This window comes from Equus caballus, chromosome 18 (genome assembly GCF_041296265.1).
Source record: "Equus caballus isolate H_3958 breed thoroughbred chromosome 18, TB-T2T, whole genome shotgun sequence".
NCBI lineage: Eukaryota > Metazoa > Chordata > Mammalia > Perissodactyla > Equidae > Equus > Equus caballus.
The window spans coordinates 32,296,906-32,320,035 of NC_091701.1; the positions used below are offsets into that span (position 1 = coordinate 32,296,906).

Below are 23,130 nucleotides of genomic sequence, written 5' to 3' on the forward strand. Positions count from 1 at the left end.
TAAGAATTTATCCATTTCTTCTAGATTATCCAATTTGTTGACATATAGCTTTTTGTAGTTTTCTCTTATTATCTTCTGTATTTCTGAGGTGTCCATTGTAATTTCTCCTCTTTCATTTTCTGATTTTATTTATTTGAGCCTTCTCTCTTTTTTTCTTGGTGGTCTAGCTAAAGGTTTGTCAATTTTGTTTATCTTTTCAAAGAACCAGCTCTTAGTTTCATTGATTTTTTCTATTTTTTTTTAGTCTCTGTTTCATTTATTTCTGCTCTGATTTTTATTATTTCTTTCCTTCTACTGATTTTGGGCTTTGCTTGTTCTTCTTTTTCCATTTCCTTTAGATGCATTGTTAGATTGTTTATTTGAGATTTTTCTTGTTTGTTGAGGTAGGTCTGTATTGCTATAAACTTCCCTCATAGAACTGATTTTGCTGTATCCCATAAATTTTGGCATATTGTATTTTCATTTGTCTCCAGGTGTTTTTTTCTTCTTTGATTTCTTCATTGACCCAATCGTTGTTCAGTAACATTTTGTTTAACCTCCACATATTTGTGGCTTTTCTGATTTTCTTCCTTAGTTGATTTCTAGGTTCATACCGTTGTGGTCAGAAAAGATGGTTGGTATTTTTTCAGTCTTTTTAAATTTACTGAGACTTGTTTTGTGGCCTAATATGTAGTCTATCCTGGAGAATGTTCCATGGGCATTTGAAAAGAATGTGTTTTTTATGGTTTCTGGATGGAATGTTCTGTATATATCTACTAAGTCCATGTGGTCTAATGTGCTATTTAAAGCCAATGTTTCCTATTGATCTTCTGTTTGGTTGATCTATCCATTGGTGTAAGTGGTCCATTGGTGTCAGTGGAGTGTTAAAGTCCCCTACTATTATTGTGTTACTGTCTATTTCTCCTTTTATGTCTGTTAATGATTGCTTTATATATTCAAGTGCTCCAATGTTGTGTACATAGATATTTACAAGTGTTATATCCTCTTGTTGGATTGTTCCTTTTATCATTATTTAGTGTCCTTCTTTGTCTCTTATGACAGTTTTTGTTTTAAAGTCTATTTTCTCTGATATAAGTATTCCTTGGTCTCTTTTAACATGTAGCATCCTGAACACCTTCTTCCTTAACTTTTTGGAAAGTCTAGGCTAGTTGTCTTGGAGAATGTCCCACATTATGGGTTTCTTGATGGTTTCCTTGTGTCATTTACTTATTCTCTATCATGTGTATTTCCTGTGAACTGGAAGTTAGGTATGGAAGTGTGAGTAAATTCAGATTAAACACTATCTTATTCCATTTGGAATGCTATAACAAAAATACCATAGACTGGGTAGTTTATAAAGAACAGAAATTTATTTCTTACAGGTCTGGAGGCTGGAAGTCCGAGATCAGGGTTGCAGCATGGTCAAGTGAGAGCCCTCTTCTGGGTTGCAGATGTCTCATAGCCTCAAGTGGTGACTAAGGAGCTCTGTGGGGTCTTTTTTATAAGGTACTAATCTCATTCATGAGGGCTCCCCAATCATGAATTAATCACCTCCCAAGTCCTTACCTCCTAATAGCTAATACCTTGGGGGGTGGGATTTCAACATATGAATTTTAGGGGTACACAAACATTCAGACCATAGCAAACATTTTTGCCAAAACTACATCATAGGTGATGCTGTGAATTCCATATCTCATAGTGTCCTGCTGTCTCAGTATTACTGTTGCAGAGGTGATGACTGCCAGATCTTTCCACTGTAAAAGTACATTTTCCCTCTGCAGTTAGTAAGAATTTGTGGAGTGATTCTTGGCAAAGTGCAAATATCCTGTTTCCTAATGGCTTTTCAACAAAAGTTTTAGCCTCCTTTGATCCCTGGCTGAATCAGCTATTACACTGGACTTGCAAAATGGAGATTTTGTAATTCTTTCATTGCTTCTATATTGAGCTTCTGGCATTCTTCTGTAAAGAATTTTCCTTACTCACCCTTTTTCTCAGTATCACTATAGATTCATGGATTTTTATTTATTTAATACATTATAAACAGTCATGACCATTATTCTTTTTGATACTCTGAAGGCCATGAGCAAGTTGAGTTTGTTAACTGAGAAGTTCTGCTCGTATGAGAGTAGAGCTGTTTAAAGTAGTTTCTTAACTATAGGCAACTGGCTTAAAGACTGTTTATATTCAGAAGTATTTAGAATGTTTCTGCACTGGGGGTGTATCTGTGGGGGGTTATTTCTCTTTAAGAACCAGTTTTGTTTGGGGCAGTTATAAAACTGTAGAACCTAAGAAGGGATTTGATGCTGACTATTGCTAAAGCAAGGAGGGGTTCATCTAGTAAATTTTTCTATTAATGTAACTTTTTGTAAGTTTTTTTCTGATTTGAAGCATTATCCTTTCTCCAACTTTTCTCCAACTTTTCACTAATGTGGAAGAAGGATGATAAAAGACTAGTGGGAGAGGATAGGAAGGTAGCCCTGTTCAGGAAGCTAATGAGTAAGGACTGGAATTACCCCAAAGAGGAAGTTAACCTATCAGTGCCTCTTGGTTAATGCAGGCAGCAGGAGGAAGGCCCATTAAAAACAACTCCATCAAAATCCAGGACGTTGCCAGGAAGCTGTTCTCAGGTGGAGGGCCTGGGCCTTTTCAATACACGGATGCACCCTAGGTGAAGTGTTTTGACCGGGGTGGACTGTAGCCCATTTTTTCCTTCCAAAATGAAATGTTTCAGAATACAGTCCCCCACCCCTGTTCACATAAACACTTCCCCAGTGTAAAACAGCCTGCTCATATTTGCGTACATTTAAAAATAAAACCAAAGGAGGCTACATCTAGAAAATGGAAAGGACCCATCCGTTCTCTCCCTGATAAGAAAAGCAAGGAGAAAGCGAGTTGATTTTGGGTTTGTGAATATTGGACTTATTTCTTTGTAGTCCTCACCTCCCCAGTCCCCACTCTGCTCTTCCAGACCCAGCAGTGGAAAAGGAGCCACAGGAAATGAGCAGTAGTGGTGCCATGAGCTTCAAGGCATCATGGAGTGGTAAGTTTAAAATCTGGTGCTTCATTCTCTCCTTCTTTTTCTCAGTCTAACTCCAGAGCATCAACTCTGAACAAGGCTGGCCTGCTTTCAGAACTAGGACAAGGAGCACTGTCTTGAGGAAGGTATCGGAGGACATAGATTTGCCTCACTTTTTATATGGGAAGATGTATTAGTTTGCTCAGGCTGCCATAATGAAGTACCACAGGCTGTGTGGACGAAACAACAGAAATTTATTTTCTCACTGTTCTGGAGGCTGGAAGTCCAAGATCTAGGTGTCAACAGGGTTGCTTTCTTCTGAGGCCTCTCTCCTTGGCTTATAGATGGCTGCCTTTTCCCTTTATCTTCACATTATCTTCTGTCTGTATCTGTGTCCAAATTTCCTCTTCTTATAAGGACAACAGTCATATTGGATTAAAGTCTGCCCCAATGACCTCATTTTAACTTAATTCCCCCTTTAAAGACCCTGTTTCCAAATACAGTCACAGTGAGGTACTAGGGGTTTGGACTTCAGCATATGAATATGTATATGAATTTTATATCCCATAACAGATAGAGAAACACATCTTAGTATTTGATTTGAATATTAAAAATCATTAATATATTTGTAACTTAGTCTCTTAAAAGCAAGCTTCCTGAATGCTGCTCTGGTGTCCAACTTACCCTTCTCCCTTCTTCCAACAAAAAGATACCAGAGGGGCTGGCCTGGTGGCATAGTAGTTAGGTTCATGCACCCTGCTTCAGCAGCCTGGGGTTTGTGGGTTCAGATCCTTGGCATTGACCTACACACATGCTCATTGAGCCATGCTGTGGTGGCATCCCACATACAAAATAGAGGAAGATTGGCAACAGATGTTAGCTCATGGACAATCTTCCCCAAGCAAAAAGAGGAAGATTGGCAACAGATGTTAGCTCAGGGCCAATCTTCCTCACCAAACAAACAAACAAACCAACCCAGAAATAAGAACAAGAGCAGGCTTAAGGTATCATCTATAATATTTGAGTTTAGTGAGAAAAAATACTGAACTGATACTTTCCTTTTCTCTGCATCTGTTACTCTATATTTGATTTTTAGGTGTGTAAGGAAAGGAGAAATCAGTTATGATATATACTATGCTTTGATAGTTAAACTTCTGTGACAAGCAGATTGTATATTTTTTGTGTAAGAGCCTTGCCAGGGTCTTGCTCACCCACTGACAGATACTCACAGTTACTCCGTGGCAGCTGTCAGAATTGGGGCTTAGTGCCCAAGGAAATCCTGTAGCCTCTCAATCTAGTACCACCTGCATCAGAATCACCTGTGGTGCTTTTACAAACGCTCATTGGTGGATAGTATACCGTATCTACTGAATCAGCATCTTTGGAAATGGGGCCTAGGAATCTGCACTTTAAATACGTGCACCAGGAGATTTGCAGGCAGAGAATTTGACAACTATTGCACTATTGGCAGGACTTGCCATTCTGCACCACCATAAGGTGGTAACATTCATCTCACTTTTCATAAGTCACTCTTTGTAGGTAAATAATTTAATGCTTTGGTTCCTGGTCCCTCTCATCCCCCCTCCATATTTGACCATCATTAGAACAGAGTTTCTATCTTCTTGCCCCCAAACCCCCTACTCTTTGCCTTTGGAATTATTATATTTCTGTGAGTGTCAAGTGTCTCCTGGTTCATGCTTTTCTGTGATGGTGGGTAGCTTCTAGAACCTTCCAGGACATTTAGAAACAGACTAACCATATAACTCTTTCAGAGGTTTTCTTTGAAATGCTTAGAACCAAGGTTATTTGGGACATTTTTCTAATTACCTGTGGTCCGTGTTCAGTGTATGCTAGATTATACCATACCAGAACATGGTTATCCTGGCAGGGGGAGTAAATATGAACAGATACATTAGTATAATAAATGTTCTTTTGTCTAAAGTTGATCTTTTAGTTTTAAAATTTAATTATATGAGCGTGTTATCTTTTTAGTTCGATAATTTCTTCTTTGGACCATTCATTACATGGAAAATTCTAATGTCCAGGAGCAAATCCCACCCATATTGCCTTCCCTCCAGCTTCTTAGTGGTGGAACTCATTCCACTTTTAAAAGCCTGAAAACATGGGGCCGGCCCAGTGGCGCAGCAGTTAAGTTCGCACCTTCCTCTTCAGCGGCCTGGGGTGTGCTGGTTCAGATTCTGGGTACGGACATGGCACCGCTTGGCACGCCATGCTTTGGTAGGCGTCCCACATATAAAGTAGAGGCAGATGGGCATGGATGTTAGCTCAGGGCCAGTCTTCTTTGGCAAAAAGAGGAGGATTGGCAGCAGATGTTAGCTCAGGGCTAATCTTCCTCAAAAAAAAAAAAAAAAGCCTAAAAACATGATCACTATGTGCAGCTCTACCACCCTGACATCCCTTTTAAAAGTTTATCTTCTAGGTGAAGGAATTCCTCTAAGCACTGTTCCGTTTTGGATAGTACATACAATAATATTATTCAGATTTCAACTGAACATTCATTGTTTAACATTAGGACACGTGCAATGGTTAAACAGTGTGTTGTGCAGTTGACAGTTTAGAGGATTTTCACAGTAGTCATTAACTTGTCAGGGCCAAGACACTAGGATGAAGAGTGTGAAATTCTCCTGTTAAAAGTAAGTAGTTGTATCAAGTAGACAATTTGAGCCGTTGAAAAGAAAAAGTGGGACAGTACCCTGTGTTGGCTAAGAGCACAGTTGTAGGAATGAGAGCTGAGCAGACCTACCACATACTTTCTGGGTGTCTTTAGAGGAGCTCTTTAACCACCCAAAGGCTCAGTTTTCTCCCCTTAAAATGACGATAATAACAAAACCTAACATAAGGAAGATCAAAAGAAATTATACAAATAAAGCATGTAGTATAGTGCCTGGCATGTTTTCAGTGCATTTGTGTGCGTGTTGAAGATTCTTGATTGTTATTTTTTAATATTGAGATAGTTGTTTGGCATGTAGCATAACACACATGGATAGAAAACATTCTAGGCAATTAGTTCACCTTCAGTTGTATATAAATCTATTTATGAATCCAACTTGGACTTGATTAATATATTTTATTTCAGGTTGGAAGGGGCTGATTGTCATGCTGGGTTGGGATGGCATGGCTGTGTCCAGATGCCATGGGATGTGCTGGAGTTAACTGAGTCTGTCCAGGTTCTAGAGACAAGGGTGGTGACATGCCTGCCATGCACTTGCTAGTCCTCTACTCTAACTCGTAGCTAAGCTCTTTGATCCAGTAATATTTTCTTCCGTTCATTTTATTCTTGATGTAAAGAAATGATTCTGTAAGATAATTAAAATACTTAATCTGGTGTTGATATTTTCCCTGGATGCTCATCCACACTATATTTATGGTTTGGATACACTTCAGTGGGTATGCTGGAAAATTTAAGGAAAGCATCATTTTGAATAAGTAGAGGAAGTAAATTACTGACTCCTTCTGCTGCCTATTAACAACTCTTGTGTTTTTGTTTGTTGGTTGGTTTTAATTGTTGCTGTGCAGTCTTGCCCGTCTCGTAGCTTGTGAGACTTTTAAAATATGTATTTCAAAATATTTAAATAGTGCAATAAAAAAGCAATAAACAAGTAAATCTATTTAAAAAATCAGAATCACTTAATTGCGCAGAGGCAGGATGGGTGAGTGTTTGGAACACTTTTGCTGCAGCCCAGCGCATTTGTTTTTCATAGCTGTGGTAGAAATCTTGGCCCTTTATGCTCACATCCTACCTCACTTTTTTCCTCTATGAAATGCACCCAGTCATGTGTGATGAGGATGGAGATGACCTATTCTGGGACCCCAAAACCTGTGACTCCACATTGATTTGTATATTGCAGGGCTCAGGGAATTCTGTGGTTCTTTCTGCATGTATTTCCATTGTTCCAGTGTGGTGAGGATTTTGTGTCATCATGAGATGTTGAATTAATAATAACAGGTGATATCCTGAAAAAAGACTTTATAGTTCAGAGACATATGAATTCACCCTTTGAAGGATATAAATCAAGCCCGAGGCATTAATGTAACATGGACTTAGGTGTAATTGTAAGGCTTGTTAGCAAATGGGCTGATTTTCTGAGAATGGTTCAGATATAATTTCCAACTGACCAGTGGATCATAATGACTTACATAGCAAAATGAAATCATCGTGCACTTAAATAATAGAGTTAAGTCAGTACTCCTGGATCACTCCTTCCATTTTAGACTTGGTTTGGGTTTTTTTTTGGCTCAAGCAAGAGATCAGAGTTGTTCACAGAATGTTAGGAGTGGAAATGATCTTTATCAATATTGTCAGTATTCTTAATTTCTTCATCTTAAACCAGACTTAATAAAATTCTATGTATAGGACTTACGTAAATGGAGATACTATAAAAATCTTTTAGTTATTTTTAAAGAATACCCTATTTCTTAAAAAAGTGATCTCAGATCATGAGGGGAGATAACTCAGGGGACTCAATCATATTGGTTACATAAAGCAAATGAAGAGGTCTTAAATTTTTAAACTTGATACAAAAGCAGTAAGAGTTTGTCTTTATTCATTTAATTATTTAACTGATTTCTACAGAGTGCCTACTGTGACAGGCATTGATTGTTTTGAAACCCTGAGGCTGTAAAACTATAGCCTTCGGCAGCATCAGTGTGCTAAGCGTGGGAACAGATACGACAATTAAGATGCAGACCTTTCCCATGAGTTTTGTGAGGTGACTTTTCTTTGAATTTGTTTTGCTTGGTCCAGATTATTCTGAAAATATCTGAGTGCCCTGCATTAAACACAGTGCTTGAATTGTGATTGCACACGGAGTAAATTAGGACTCAGTTCTTGATGCCTTATGTCTACAAAGTAGGATGCCTTATGTTTATAAGGAAGTAGCATTCGCTTTGGGAGAACTCTTCATTCAAACTGAGCTTTGCAATAGCATAAAGGCTTATATATATTTTCATTTGTACTGTTTTGTTTATTGCATTATATCACTGCATCTGTGAAGTTGGGGTTTGGGATCTAAGTAAAGAAATAAATGAAATGAAGGACTTTGCATTTGTCTTTATGTAAAAAAAAATAAATGATTAAAAAGACTATACACACACACACACACACACACACACACACACACACACATATAGAATGATTTGATTAATTTGACCCATCATTCTAGCCTATCAAGATCCTTTGGATCTTGTTTCTAGCATACCATATTTATTTTACTCTTTTGGTTTCAAGTCTTTGGTATTTTTAAAGATTTTATTTTTTTCCTTTTTCTCCCCAAAGCCCCCCAGTACATAGTTGTAAATTCTTCGTTGTGGGTCCTTCTAGTTGTGGCATGTGGGACGCTGCCTCAGCGTGGTTTGATGAGCAGTGCCATGTTCTCGCCCAGGACTCGAACCAACAAAACACCGGGCTGCCTGCAGCGGAGTGCGCGAACTTAACCACTCGGCCACGGGGCCAGCCCCAATCTTCGGTATTTTTAATAATCGTGTCCTCATTCATGTTGTTGAGCAGGACAAGTCCAAGGATAAAATCTTGAACTAAGCCTTTCATGAGCTTGCCTTGGGCTTATGTTCATCATAATTGGCATTATTTGTTTCTTTAAGTAGTTATAAATCTACAAATCCACCTAAGTATACTATAGTCTAGTTTACTTTCTTATCATCAAGTCATTTATCTGTCCATCATTCTACCCATAAACTAGTTAACATTTGCTAGGTGACTCCTGTGAATCACGTACTGTGACACTTCTGCAACTAAAATATAGAGAAGACACAGGCTATAATCTAGGAGAGGAGAAAGTAGTATCAAAGGACAATTTTAAGACTATGTGACAATTGTAAGGCAATTTTGAGGATTACTCCTTTAGAGACAATTGATTCTGGTTGGAGGTTTGCTGGGGAGGTAGAGTGATAGCTCATATGAGCAACTGTGGTGTCCAGATTGGTTAAAGGAGAGAAGGAAGGGAGGAAGGGAGAAAAAGAAAGAGAGAGATTGATTGAGAGAGAGAGAGAAAGCCTGACAGACTGGGAAAAATGCAGCTCTCAGGAGACTAGTGGTCTTCATTTGTGACAGAGTCGGAAAGTAAGAAAGCTGGAAGGATAGGAACTTGGGTTTGGTGTGGGGCTTTGAGTTTAAGATGTCAAAGGTGATGACAAGATCTAGTATGTGGATGAGAGAGGGGATGGCAGAACTGGAGGGAAGATGAAAGTATTGGCATTGAGGAAGTAAAAATTATGATGCTAGGGTGGTATGTAGGCTATCTGCATGTACATGAACGTTGTCTTGGTCACTGACAGTAGGACTTAGGATGTCATGAAGACCATGAGCCAGGTGTTATTGAGAATGTGGAAGTGACTAGGTGATCTCTATAAACCAAGACAGGCATATAATTTTGGAAGTGACCCTAGAACCAAAGAGTCACATCTGAGGCAGAGATTGTGAGTTGGCTCCCTAAAACCCTTCTTCCTTGATGATATAATCATGATTTTTTAGCTGAGCACATGGCTGTCCAGGGTAAGACTACATTTCCCAGCCTACCTTGCAGCTAGGTATGGCTGTGTGACTAAGTTCTGACCAATAGAATATAAGTGGAAGTGGTGCTTACAACTGACACAAACTTTCTTTAGAGAGAAAAGAAGCCTTCTTTCTTCTGGCTAACTTCAGTATGTTTGTGCTCTTTTATGAAATCTATGAGACAGAAGAAACTGCTGAAGGTGGTGGAGCAGTAAGATAAGAAATAACCTTGGTTCCTCCTGACTTTGTGAAGCCCACCTCTACATATTTTTCATGTGAAAGGGAAATATAATGTCTGATCTCCTAAAGCCATTGCTGTCTTGGGGTCTTGGGGTTCTCTTGCTCATAGCCAAATGAGTCCTGTGCATAGCTCAGGATTAGGAGGAGAGGGTAGTTGGCATCAACAAGGGAAGAAGCAATTTCTCTAAGAGAGAGCCAGATTTCAGTTTAAGTCGGAAAGTGGAAACAGTATTCTGAAGACCTTATGGATGCTGAAGGGCTGTTTTACCTGGAAACAAGGTTGCCGGAAGGTACAGTGGAAAGCTTTGAGAGGAAGGGAGCAGAGGGAGATGGCTGCTAAGAAGGGCAAGAATGGGGAAGAGAGTTTGGGGATGCATAGGTAGGAATTTACATTTTGGCAGAGATCAAAGAAGTCAAGGATGTGAGGGATGGTCGTAGAAGCTGACCTCAAAGATTCCAGCAAATGTTTGATGTAGTCTGTATTGGTCCAGATGCAACTTAGATTGGTCCAGATGCAACCAACTCCAAATAGGTAGGAGGTCTGGTAAGCATAGCAATTGGAAGTAAGGTCTGTTGGTACTGAAGCCTGGGACAGGAATAGACCCTGGGCTAACAGGATCTCACGACAGACGGTCCAGATACCCTATCAGCATTTCCATGAATAAAACTGGAAACAGTATTCAGAGAAAGTAAGGATAGTCTACTATCTGTTTTTCTGGGACAATCTCTGGTGGGTCCTGATGATCTCTACTCTTTCTCTAAGTGCTCATGGGCCATCTCTTTAAAGATCAAGTTCAGGTATTTTCCCTTGGATTTGACATTTTGAGCTGCACATGGTTCACTTTTCATGATCTAGATGGAACTGGGTGTCTTTTTTCTCTCTTCCCACATGTATGTTTTAACTTTGCGTATTTTCGTTACCCCTGGCTCGTACAATTTGTGATTTTTCTCTTTCCTCAAGAATTTTCTTTTACATTTCTTGCATATGTTAGGAATCTCCATTTTGTTTTACTTATTCAGTTCTTGTCAATAAATAATTTGATTTTTCCCAATTAATGATGGTCACTTTAAATTATTTTCTCACACTCCCAGCTCCCTAGTTTGGTGATGACTTTTTCCCTTCATCCATGATTCTTATCAATCACTTTGTGACTCCTTTACATCAACTTTGCCTTTCTGATTATAACAGAACAAGAGTTTTCTTGACTTTTTTTTTGTCCCTGATGTATTCTAGTAGAATATTACTTTGGTATTGTAGAGTTGATATAAAGTGGTGTAACAATAAATGGGTAAAATAAACATGTATAATGAATGAGAAGATTTCCTCCAGTAAATAAGAAAATAATTATCTACTTAATTTTTTGGACTGATTTAATTATTTTTCATCTCTGTGTGTGAATGAGTAGACAATAATAAACAGTACGTAGAGTAAAAACTCTTTTTTTCTTCCCTTTTAAATGCTCAAGCAAGGATTTGAATACCAGCATGCAATTTCACTAAATAAATGTGAATGAACTTTTAACATAGGAATGATTGGACTCTGCCTCCCGTAAGGATTAATGGAATAAAGCCTTGTAACTTCACTTCTGGAATGCCAGGGACGTGATATAATCTTGGGGACATACTTTTCATGTGAAGATCATAATTAGATTTGCTGAACCAAATATCCAAAGGATTGTCTGAAAAATACTCCTGGACCTCAGGCAGGTGGAAATGAATAGTTAGGAGACTGCTACCCTGCGGTTAACCACTTGGTGATTAAGTTCTAGATATGGTGCCTATTAAAGTAGGAGTAATTATGCATTTCCTGTGAGACTGGAATTCTTGAGAGCATTCATTAACTCTCCAATGGATTCTTCTTTGTAAAGAAGAATGAATAAAATTAGATTTTACTTTAAACTTAAATTATTTAAAATGAAACATTTACAGACAATAAGAACATAAGCACCATTTGCCATCCCTATTGTCATGCCTGATCCTTGTCAATAGTTAGACCTAACTTGTTAGTTGTAATAAGGGGGCTTCAAACCACCACCATATTGTTTCTTCCTTTGCTTGGCATTGCTTAACCACTTGTCAAAGGACTTTTAAGGAGGACTTTACATGTATCAAGTAGCAACCCCAAAAATAGCTATTGAAAGAATAAAAAAATTTTGTCATTATTTTGGCTTGTTGTATGACTTTTAATGTTTAAGAACTTTTGTTTTAGAAGATTATAACATGGACACCATAGCTGGTGTACTAAGAGAAAGACAAAAGTTGAAAGGACATTTCTCTTTTTAAAAGGTTGGTATGCAGTCCCATGTGATACCATGCTCCCAGATAAATACTGTTGAAGACATTCCGTTCTCACAGTGAAAATTAGTGTGTGTGTCTAGCTGGGCTTTTTTCACCCCAAATGGGAGTTTGGTTAAGCACAGCAGTGCTTAGTGATTTGTATGCACTTGGGTTGAACAATAAAAATTATTTACTCTTAGCTAATCTGGTTCATTATTGCTCTCTGTTTGATGTTGAAGCCATCGGGGAGAGAGACTGAGGTGAGGTGGGAGAGAGAGACTGAGACCAAAAACAAGAATGGGGCCATACAAAAGAACAGAAGACAGAGCAGGAGATGTCAAGCAAATAAAAGGGAGACGGGGCCAGTGTGACAGCAAGAGGGTGAGAAGTGATCAGTAGAGGGTGTTGGAAGGACAGAGAGACAGCCAGATGGATGGATGCACAGGCACAGAGATAGAGAGAGAATTGCAAAAACAAGCAAAAGCAGAGGAGGGACGGGAGAGAGAGAGAAATGGGAGGTAGGGAGTCAACAAGTCTGAGGAGGTCTCGTGTCCGTTAGGACCCTTGGTAACTGTCTGACTTCCCTCTTGGTGAGTTATCGTGGAGCAAATGTAAGTTTATTGTATGCCCATTAATGAGTGGAAAATCATTTGAGAGACAAGTAGCAAATTTACCCCTAGGATTAAATTTCTTTATTTCCACTTAGTCCATGCTTTCAGATCCTGAACTTGGGTTCTGAACTGTGTTAATCATTGCTTCATATTAATATGGAAATGAGTTTACGCTGTTGCAAGTCCCAGTTTCAATCAGTACGTAATTATGAAAATTAGTTTTAAAGATGCTGTGAAAGGGTCTTGCTTTCCAGGCAATAATTAAACCTCTCAGCCATTCCTGGGTGGTTGATTTTTTTCTTCTTAATTGTTTTTTTCCTAAACTTACTTTCTGCAGGTGGGAAAAGAGTGAGTTGCTGCTGACTGTGGGATTCGTTAGTTGAGGTAGGTAAAGGTTCCATCAAGAGAGAAGGGAATGAATAGAATGTTTGAGAGCTGAAGACAAAGAAGAAGAAAGATCAGCTGCTTTCTTCTGGCCCAAAGGAAAGAATTATTTTTTTAAGTATGAATAGAACCTTTAAAACTCCAGTTGTTTTCAAAGGAGTATTTTTGAGCCAGATCTCAAAATGTGGAGCTAAATCTCCGTTCTCAGTGGGAGCCAACCAAACATGCTTGCCAATTTCAGTTTCTGGCACTTAGTAAACAGGTGCTCAAAAATAGCAACACATAATTATTATTATTATCATCTATAAAGTGCCATGGCAGCTGTGCATTACTACAGAAGTGGAGCCTGAAAGGCTCCTAGGCATGCGGCTCTGGTGGCACCATGCACCATGCTCTTCCTGCTTCCCTACCCCCTCCTCCCAAACGAGGACCTCTCTCCCTGGAAGAGCAGAGCAAAACCACTTAGAAAGTCTTAGAGTATGAAGCCTTCAAGGATGCGTTGTAGATGTAGGCACTATTCTTCAACTTTCTATCTGTGAAAGTTGCCATCTCAGTGGGATGTTAGAAAGGAGTCTCTTGTGTACGCTGTACACAGGAACTCACTGTGGTAGGAGGAAGGGTTGCCAGATAAAATACAGGACATCTGGCTACACTTGAATTTCAGATAAACAACATAAGTAAATATGAATAAAACATTATTTATCTGAAAGTCAAATTTAACTAAGCATCCTGTGTTTTTATTTGCTAAACTGTCAACCTGGGTTGCATCACCTCCACTGGGGAAGTGTTAGACTCCAACAACCTCAGCTGGGCACTAATTGAGCCTGTCGTTCCTAGAGCTGTGATATGTTTCTCTGTCGTAGGTACCTTGTACATTCTTCCAGAAGGTAGCATAGATGTAACTGGGAATAATTGTAAAAGGAAGAAGGCAGGGGGCTGGCCCCGTGGCCAAATGGTTAAGTTTGGGCATTCCGCTACAGTGGCCCAGGGTTCGGATCCTGGGCGCGGACATGGCACTGCTCATCAGGTAACATTGGGGCGGCGTCCCACATGCCACAACTAGAAGGACCGACAACTAAGACATACAACTATGTACGGGGGCGGGGTTTGGGGAGATAAAGCAGAAAAAAAAAAAAAAAGATTGGCTACAGTTGTTAGCTCAGGTGGCAATCTTAAAAAAAAAAAGGAAGAAGGCAGAGTTTTTGGGTCAGATATCATCAGAGATTTATACAAGTTAGAATAGGCAATAAAACGAGCCTCTTAAATAAATTAGGTTGCTTTACTGACTTTGGGAAAAGTCAATGGCTGTTGATCCATCAGTGAGAAATACAAGTGTGCTTGAATCTCAACATCAGCAGTTTTCTTGGGCTATTTGGTCATCCCATCATGTACTCTACATGATTTTTAATGCACAGACACAAGATTTATTTAATGAGGAAATAGAAGGGAGTATAATTTTTAAAAATCATTGTCAAATACTGCATTTTTTATTACTTTGAGGCAGTCTCCTTTCAAGATCCTACAAATAAAAATTGTGAATAATTGCTTACTTGTTAGAACTTTGCCATTTATTTGCTATTTAAGGGAGTTAGCATAGAGTGGTGGAAAATCCTGGAGTTAAGAGACTCAGCCCCAGTGCTCTCCCTGAATTGTTTCCTTTGTGAGTAGGTACCAACATTTATACATTCTCAGTTTCATTGTGAATTCCTGAGACTTAAGTATTCTGAGGTTGCCCTAACTTTTACGATCTCAAACTGATTTGGATCTATGTTATCAAAATCTATTTTCCCTATTTGAGTTGTATGGGACATGACCAAGGAGACTGAAAAAATTGGGTTTGATTTCTTGCATTGCTTCTGAAAGTTAAGCTTATCTACAGTCTGAGTACACTGGAACTTTGAGATACATATAGATATAGATGTATGTCAATCTACATGTGTAGAATTTTTTATCATACTGCATATATAGACTTTTGTTTAAATCATACTGCTTTAACTGAGGAAAGTTTAAGACGAATGTGAGATGACAGGACTTTGATGCACTGCCACGTCCTGCACTTTTACAAGGCTTCCAAATGCTTTTCCCACATATTGAACTGTCACAGCAATGATCAGTGGCTCAGAATGCCTCCTGAGTTCTTGACTGGCTGCCAAAAACAATTGCTTAAGTAAATGTTTCCCGATGTCCAATGACCATTAATGTCTCCCAAATACAACTGGTTATGAGCTGAGATTTTGAAGGTGTACTGGCTATTTGTTATTAGTGCCGTTGAGTCAATTCTAACTCCTAGTGACCCTGTGGACAGCAGAGCAGAACACTGCCCGGTCTTTTTGCACTATCCTCTCACCTTCCGGCACAATATCAGACAATGCTTTGCTGCTATTCATAGGGTTTTCATGTGCTGAAACCTGTCCACTGTGGTTGACCATGCTAGTATTTGCAATACCAATGGCATAGCTTTCAGCATCACAGCAACATGTGACTGCCACAGTATGACAGCCTACAGATGGGTGGTGCGGTTCCCTGACCGGGAAATGAACCCCAGGCTGCAGCGATGAGAGCACTGAATCTTAACCACTAGACCACCTGGGCCATTGCACACTACCAATACTTTGGTGAAATCTATAAAAAACCTTTGCTATTGTGATCCATTGGACTAGGAAGGGCAGGTACAGCCCTTCAAAGGGACAGAAGCACTTCTCTTAACAACTCTTTCTTCAGAGACCAGAGTGGGTCTCTGAACTGCCTGATGTCTCTCTTATGATAGACTCACACCAGTGCCAGCAGGAGGCAATTCACGTTGCAAGATCCCCTCAAATTTGGAACCCAGTAGAATTCAAAGACTTTCGAATAGCACGTCTCTGGATAATGACGTGAGTCCTGATAACCAGGATGTAGCTAGGCCCATCTCAGGCTTCCAGAGTTCTCCAGAGCTCTGTGTGTGGCACCAGGGGCAATGCCTAGTCTAGGATTGAATGCCTCCTTTTACGGTGGCCAGTCTTGAGGAAGACAAGTCTTAAACTCAGGGACTTTTAAAACTTTATTTTCCCAAAGACTGAAAGGAGAACTAGCGCTCAAGGTGAGACCCCGCCTGATTGCCCAGCCTTGCAGTTAGACCACTTGTAAACTCATTGAGACAGCAGCGTGGTATTTAGTAAATAGGCGACCAGGGGCTTTGGTCAGAAGTTATTACCTAGATTCATGCAGGCCGCATAGAACTGCTCTCAGAAGAACGGTTCCTCCATTGTTTCATTATTGTTCTGAAGGAGCAGTTTGTCCTCATTATGTTCAGTATGAGAAATTTCACATTTTTGTTCCAAAGAGAACCTTTTATACCAACTTATTTCCTGTTAGGAGAAGATTGATTATTGATGTCTGCTGAGGCTGCTGGGGAGAAAGGGGGTGTGGTGGCTAAGTGATAGTCTAAACTGGATCATACTGTATTTTAAAGTTATTATAAAGTTATAGCCCCTTTTCCTTTCCACTCGGGTGTGACCCCAGAATATTTCTCAACTCAGTCTCCTAAGCAGTCACTGCTCATCAGTTGGCACTGACACGTGAGCTGATGCCCGTGTACCACTTGTGGTTTAGATGGATTATTTTCTCTACTTCTTTCTCTAGGCATTTGTATTCAAAAGCAGCTCTGTGGGTCTTTTAAAAGCAGATCTCAGGTTGGAGTCCTTTGGCCTTGGCAGAAAAAGGGCCAGGCTGCAGGCAGAGGGCTGGTCTGTCTCAATGGGAGTTGGGCGTTAAGGAACATGTGTTTTGTTCCTTTAGACCCCCTGCCCTGTCACCAATGGGCATTGGGTCCTTGGACCCGGCTAGAGGACTTTTTTAGAGACATACCTTCAAAGAGAGCTAAACGACCAATATGTCCTCTTTTTGGACAAATTCAGTTCTTCCTCGCTTCCTCTCCCACAGGGCTTTATGAACCAAGTCTGTCTTATTTATATGGACTTTTAAAATGGTGGCTTTGTTTAAGCTATTGTAAAAGGTTAAATGAATCCTTCTTTGAACCTACTAACATTTTGGAATCCTCCTTTCAAAATTGTCACGCAGGCTGGGCTGTGAGTTAGCCAGAATTTGAAGTGTAAAAAGCAAAACAACTGAAAATTTGCTTCTTGTCTGTGGCTAACACTAACCCAGGCCCCTCCTGCCGCCCAGCTCTTTGTGGTATTTTTAATCGACACTGTTGTTGCTTGAACCACCCCTTGTCAGTGTTCTGATCTTGCAGGGCAGAGCTGTGTCTCCAGACAGTTAGAACCCGTTTACTTAAACAATAGACCCTCTTCTTGTCAGTTCTGCTGCTTTCAATAATTTATCTTGACTTGATCTTCATTAGTGTGTGCCCTTGGCAAAGGAGGCATACCTCCAAAGTTGGCTAATTACTCAGCTATTCAATATCAGCATGACTTAAAGGCACCTAGCCGTCTCCGTGAAAGGGTGCTTCTCTGCCAGAGCCACCCTCGAATGTAGCAGGTGACAGGGACAGGGCTAGTAGTGATGAGCCAAATCCAGAGGAAATGTGGAACTCTCAAGGGAACTGTTAGTGCTTCCTTGTTCTCCAATATATTCCCCTTCTGCATGCCCATGGAAGAACTCTGGAGCCACTGCACAGCCCAAAGCCTGGAAATTAAAAGGAATTGGGATGGGGTGGGGGTGGAGGGGGTTACTACAGATAGTCCTAGAAAGTTAGCCACTGAATTTTGAATTTAGTAGTAACTATGGAAATGGGGGGGTTTAGGTAATGCTTGGCAAACCATCAAGTATAGTTGTGTCTATTGTTCATTGCACAAGGGCACTGAGCCAAAGACTTAAGTGGGGCCAAAATCCAACCCATGCTCTGTCTGGCAGAGCCTATGTTGGCCTGGAGAAAGGGAGGCCTTTTGCAAATGCATGCACAGACACTGTCCTCTCCCCGAGCTATGCACACACACACAGGGCTCATCTGTCCAGTGTAGGCTTTTCCTAATTTGCATAAAGGTTCCATATGGGCTAGTGGTGGTCCTCATGCTTCTCCCAGGTCCTCAGTAGGTCAGACATCTATGTGAACTCTGAATCCATCTTGACCTCACAGCTCAGGAGACGGGCTTTCAGAGATCCTAGAGGGCAGGAACTCCCCTGGCATGAAATAATTTCAGGGTGCACATGACAACACTTGTAAGAAGTTATTCCCTTTTAATTCTCTTGCAGTCCTACTCATTAGTCCAGCAGAAGGTATCAGTTTGTTACAAAGGCTAGCAGCAAGTTCATGAGATGCCTTAGTTAGCCACACCAGCCCTGGAGAGAGAGAGCTGAATCTAGACCCAGAGGCTTCTGCAGGAAATTCTTGTAGGCATTTACTAACATCTTTGGTATTCACTGTATTTATGTTTAGAATATTTTCTACCTTTGCCAAGAGATACTGGTTTTCTACTTAAAGAGCTGAAGTAACCTTTAAAGTATAATAAATATATAAAAGAAATGAGTTGGTTTCTTTGTTGTTTTAGTCAAATCTAAGTTGTCACTAGCTTGGACTGAATTTAGGAAACACCAATTTAGTGTAAAGAGACAATGTGAAAGGGGATTATTTGAGTGTGAGGAACAGAGGCTTTCACAGTAATACAGGTTTCTGATAACTTCTGCTAAGAAGAGAATGAGAGGAAACATCTACACTGCTGTGGGAGGGATGTCTGTTCAAATGTGCAGGTGCGCACGTGTGCTTCTGTGTTGTGCATACTTGTTCCATAAACAAAAGCTGAGAAATTGTGGACTCTGTGAATTCCTGAGGGTGGGACTAGATGATGTAGGAGAGACTGGAGCTATTTAGAAGTCAAGCAAATGACCCCACATTTTTTTCTGCAGGGAAGAAATGTTTAAAGACAGAAAGTTCCAAAGTAGAACACATCTGTTAATTGATACTTGACTCAAAGTCTTCCTTCATATGTCCCTCCATGTCTCTTTCCTTCATTCTCTATCTCTCAGTCTTTCATCCACACACACACACACACACACTCACACACACACTCACACACACTCACACACTCCAGTCCGCCGGTAATTCAAATCTGCCATCTCTCTTGTAGGAGAATTCCCTGCAGAAGCCACCATGTAAAGTAACAGATATGATACAGGGAACTAAGGGCATTGTTCTCAGACCTTTTTAGTGAAATGACACATTCAGCTGTTGGCATGAACGTGGTCGAGATTGCTGCAGTAAATGCACTGTTTGGTATCCAGTGACAACATTAGCTTATGTTTACATAAAGAAAAAAGTGTCGGCTGATACAATCTCAGAAAACTGCTGCCACAGGCCTTTGAAACAATTAGTTTAGACTATTTCACAGAGCATTAAGCTTAACAATGTCAGTCTGTTCCTCAATGCTCTTCAAGAAAATTTTTACAATGAGGCCAAAATTTAGGTTGGCAAAAGAGAAACCTCAAATAGGCAATCTCATCTTATTGTTTTTTAACTGCTTTTTAGAGATATAATTGACTTACAACCATAAACTGCACATAGTTAAAGTGCACAGTTTGCTAAGTTTTGGCATGTATATATCTGTGAAACTATCACCATAATCAAGATAATGAACACGTTCATCACCCCCAAATGTTTTCTTGTGCCCTTGATAGTCCCTATCTCCCACCCCTCCCTGTGCACCCTCTTTCCCAGGCAGGGAAATGCCTTCTGTCACTATAGATTAATTTGTATTTTCTAGATTTTTATGTTAAGAGCCATACTATATACTCATTTTTGTGCGGCTTTTTCACTCAGCATAATTATTTTGAGAATCATGTACATTGTGTGTATCATTAGTTCATTCCATTTTACTGCTGAATAACATTCCACTGTGTGGTTATGTCACCATCTGTTTCTCCATTCACCTGCTCATGGACATTTGGGTTGTATTTGGCTTGTTTCTGGCTGTTGGCTATTACAAATAAAGCTACTGTGAACATTTGTGTATAAGTCTTCATAGGGATGTGTATTTTTCCTTTCTCTTGGTTAAACGCATAGGAGTGCAATGACGGGATCACATGGTAGTTGTATATTTAATAAGCTATCACACAGTTTTCCAAAAAGTTATACCATTTTATGTCCCCACTAGCAGAATACGAGCGTTTCAGCTCCTCCTCCTCCTTGCCACACTGGGTTTGTAAGCCATTTTCTCTCATTGTGGTTTTACTTAGCATTTCCTAACTGAGTAATGATGTTGAGCATCCTGTATGTGCTGTTTACCATTTGTATATCTTTGGTGAGGTGTCTGCCCATTTAAAAAATTGTACTGTTTTCTCACTCATTTTTGAGCATTCTTATATATTCTAGATACAAGTTCTTTATCAGCTATATGCTTTGCAAATTTTTTCTTCTTGTCTATGTCTTATCTTTTTATTCTAACAGTGTCTTTCAAAGAACTAAAGTTTTAAATTTTGATAAAATAGAATTGATTAACTTTTTCTTTTGTTTTTGTTTTGTTTTGTTTTTGGTGTCACATCTGAGAAATCTTTGCCAAATCCAAAGTCACAAATATTTTCTCCTAGAAATATGTAATTTCAACTTTTATATTTGTGTCTATGATCTATGTTAAGTTCATTTTTCTTGTATGTGCAGGATCTGGATCAAAGTTCAACTTTTTGCATGTATATCTAATTGTTTCAGTACCATTTGCAAAAAAGTCTGTCTTTATCTCCATTGGATTGCCATTGCACATTTGTCAAAAATCAGTTGTTCATATATTTGTCAATTTATGTCTGTTTCTGAACTCTATTCTGTTTTATTGATCTATGTGCCTATCCTGTCTTGATTACTGTCACTAGGTAATAAGTTTGAAATCAAGTAGTTGTTTTGGTTACCCTGGGTCCTTTGCATTTTCATCTCAATTTTAGAATCAGCCTGTCACTTTCTACAAAAAGCCTGCTAGGATTTTGATTGGATGGTGTTGAATCTATAGATTGATTAGGGGAGAATTGCCATCTTAATATGTGTCTTCTAATCTGTGAACAAGGCTATAACTCTCCATTTATTTAGGTTTTTATTTACTTTGTTCAGCAATGTTTTGTATTTTTCAGTAAACTTCTTTCACATTTTTGTCAGATTTATCCCTTGGGTTTTTTTTTTCCTTGCTGAGGAAGATTCACTCTGAGCTAACATCTGTTGCCAATCCTCCTCTTTGTTTGCTGGAGGAAGGTTCTTTTTGAGCTAACATCTGTGCCAGTCTTCCTCTATTTTTTATGTGGGTCATTGCCACAGCATGGCCACCAATAAGTGGTGTAGGTCTATGCCTGGGGACTGAACCCAGCCCACTGAAGCAGAGTGTGCTAACTCAACCACTAGGCCATGGGTCCATCCCCCCTCAGTGTTTCCTTTTAATGGCATGGTAAGTGATTTTTTAAAAAAAAATTTAATTTTTGATTATTTATTGCTGGTATATAGAAATACAATTGATTTTTGTATATTGATCTTGTATTTTGCAACCTTACTAAAGTCACTTAGTACAAGTAGCTTTTTAAGGGATTCTATTGGGTTTTCTACGTAGGTGATCATGGCATCCTCCAAAACAGATAGTTTTACTTTGATGCCTTTTATTTCTTTGTCTTGACTTACTGTGCTGGCTAGATCTTTTAGTATAATGTTGAACAGAAGGAGTGAGAGCAGACATCCTGTTCTTGCTCATAGGGGAAAGCATCCAGTCTTTCACTATTAAGTATTATATTAACTTTAGGTTTTTCATAGATATTCTTTATCAGGTTCAAGAAGTTCCCTTCTATTTCTGGTTTGCTGAGAATTTTTATCAGGAATAGATGTTGGAGTTTGTTAAATGATTTTTCTGTGTTCTTGAGATGATATGGTTTTTCTTTTTAAGTTTGTTAAACTAAATTACATTGATTTTTTGGGGGGGGGGGAATTTTAAACTAACTTTGAATTCCTGCAATAAAACCTACATGGTCATGATGTATTAGCATTTTATATATTGTTAGATTCAGTTTGCAAAAATTTTGTTTCTAGTTTTTCCATCTGTGTTCATGAGGGATATTGGTTTGCAGGGTTTTTTTTTTTTTCTTGTAATGTCTTTTTCTGCTTTTGGTATCAGCGTAATGCTGGTTTTATGGAGTGAGTAGGGAAGTATTGTCTCCTTTTCAATTTTCTGGAAGAGTTTGTGTAGAATTTCTGTTATTTCTGCCTTAATTTTTGGTATAATTCACCAGTGATGCCATCTAGGTCTTGTGTTTTGTTTGTGGGAATGTGTTTAACTACAAATTCAAGTTCTTTAATAAATACAGGGCTATTCAAGTTATCCGTTTTTTCTTGAGTAAGCTTTTGTAGTTTGTGTCTTTCAAGGATTTTTCCATTTAATCTGAATTTTTGAAATTATTGCCATGAAGTTGTTCATAATGTTCCCTTATTGTATTTTAATATCTGTAGAATATGTTGTGATGTCAACTCTTTCCTTTCTGATATTGATAATTGTGTTTTTTCTCTTATTTTCCTAATCAGTCTATATATAGGGTTATGAAATTATTGATCTTCTCAAAGAACAAGCTTTTAGTTTTATATTCTTTATTGTTTTTCTGCTTTCTTCTTTTTTATTTCCTAACTTCTGCTTATTTTGAGTGTTAATTTACTCTCTTTTTCTAGTTTCTTAAGGTGGAAGCTGAGGTCATTGATTTGAGGTCGTTCTTCTATTTTAATATAGGCGTTTAGTGCTGTAAATCTTTTCATAAGTATCCCACAAACTGATGTTGTGTTTTCATTTCCACTTAATTCAGAGTACTTTCTAATTTTATTTTTAACTTCATCTTTGACCTATGATTTATGTAGAAGTGTTGTGTAGTTTCCAAGTATTTGTTTAGTTTTCAAATATGTGGGGGATTTCCCAGAGGTCTTTCCATTATTAATTTCTAATTTAATCCATTGTAGTGAGAGAACTATATCTTGAAATATTTTTAATCTATTTAGACTTGTTTTATGGCTCAGAATATGTTCTATCTTGGTAAATATTCCACGTGCATGTGAAAAAGAATTTATGTTCTACTTTTAATGGGTGGAGTGTTCTACAACTGCCAGTTAGGTCACGTTAGTTGATAATATGTCCTTACTGATTTTCTGTCTGCTT

At 38.9% G+C, this 23,130-nt stretch overlaps 1 protein-coding gene across 33 annotated transcripts in view; it reads left to right on the forward strand.

Moving 5' to 3' along the window:
- Positions 1-23,130, forward strand: part of LYPD6B (LY6/PLAUR domain containing 6B) — a 170,125-nt gene that overhangs the window by 46,473 nt on the left and 100,522 nt on the right. For 6 of the 33 annotated variants that reach the window (XM_070241850.1, XM_070241859.1, XM_070241848.1 and 3 more), the window contains 2 exons: positions 1,362-1,485; positions 2,948-3,019. The exons of 19 other annotated variants lie outside the window; for them this stretch is intronic. The gene's annotated coding sequence lies outside the window, so the exon portion shown is untranslated. Of the gene's footprint in view, positions 1-1,361; positions 1,486-2,912; positions 3,020-23,130 lie in introns of those variants that run through there. 8 more of the 33 variants (XM_070241839.1, XM_070241862.1, XM_070241843.1 and 5 more) reach the window with 3 other exon arrangements.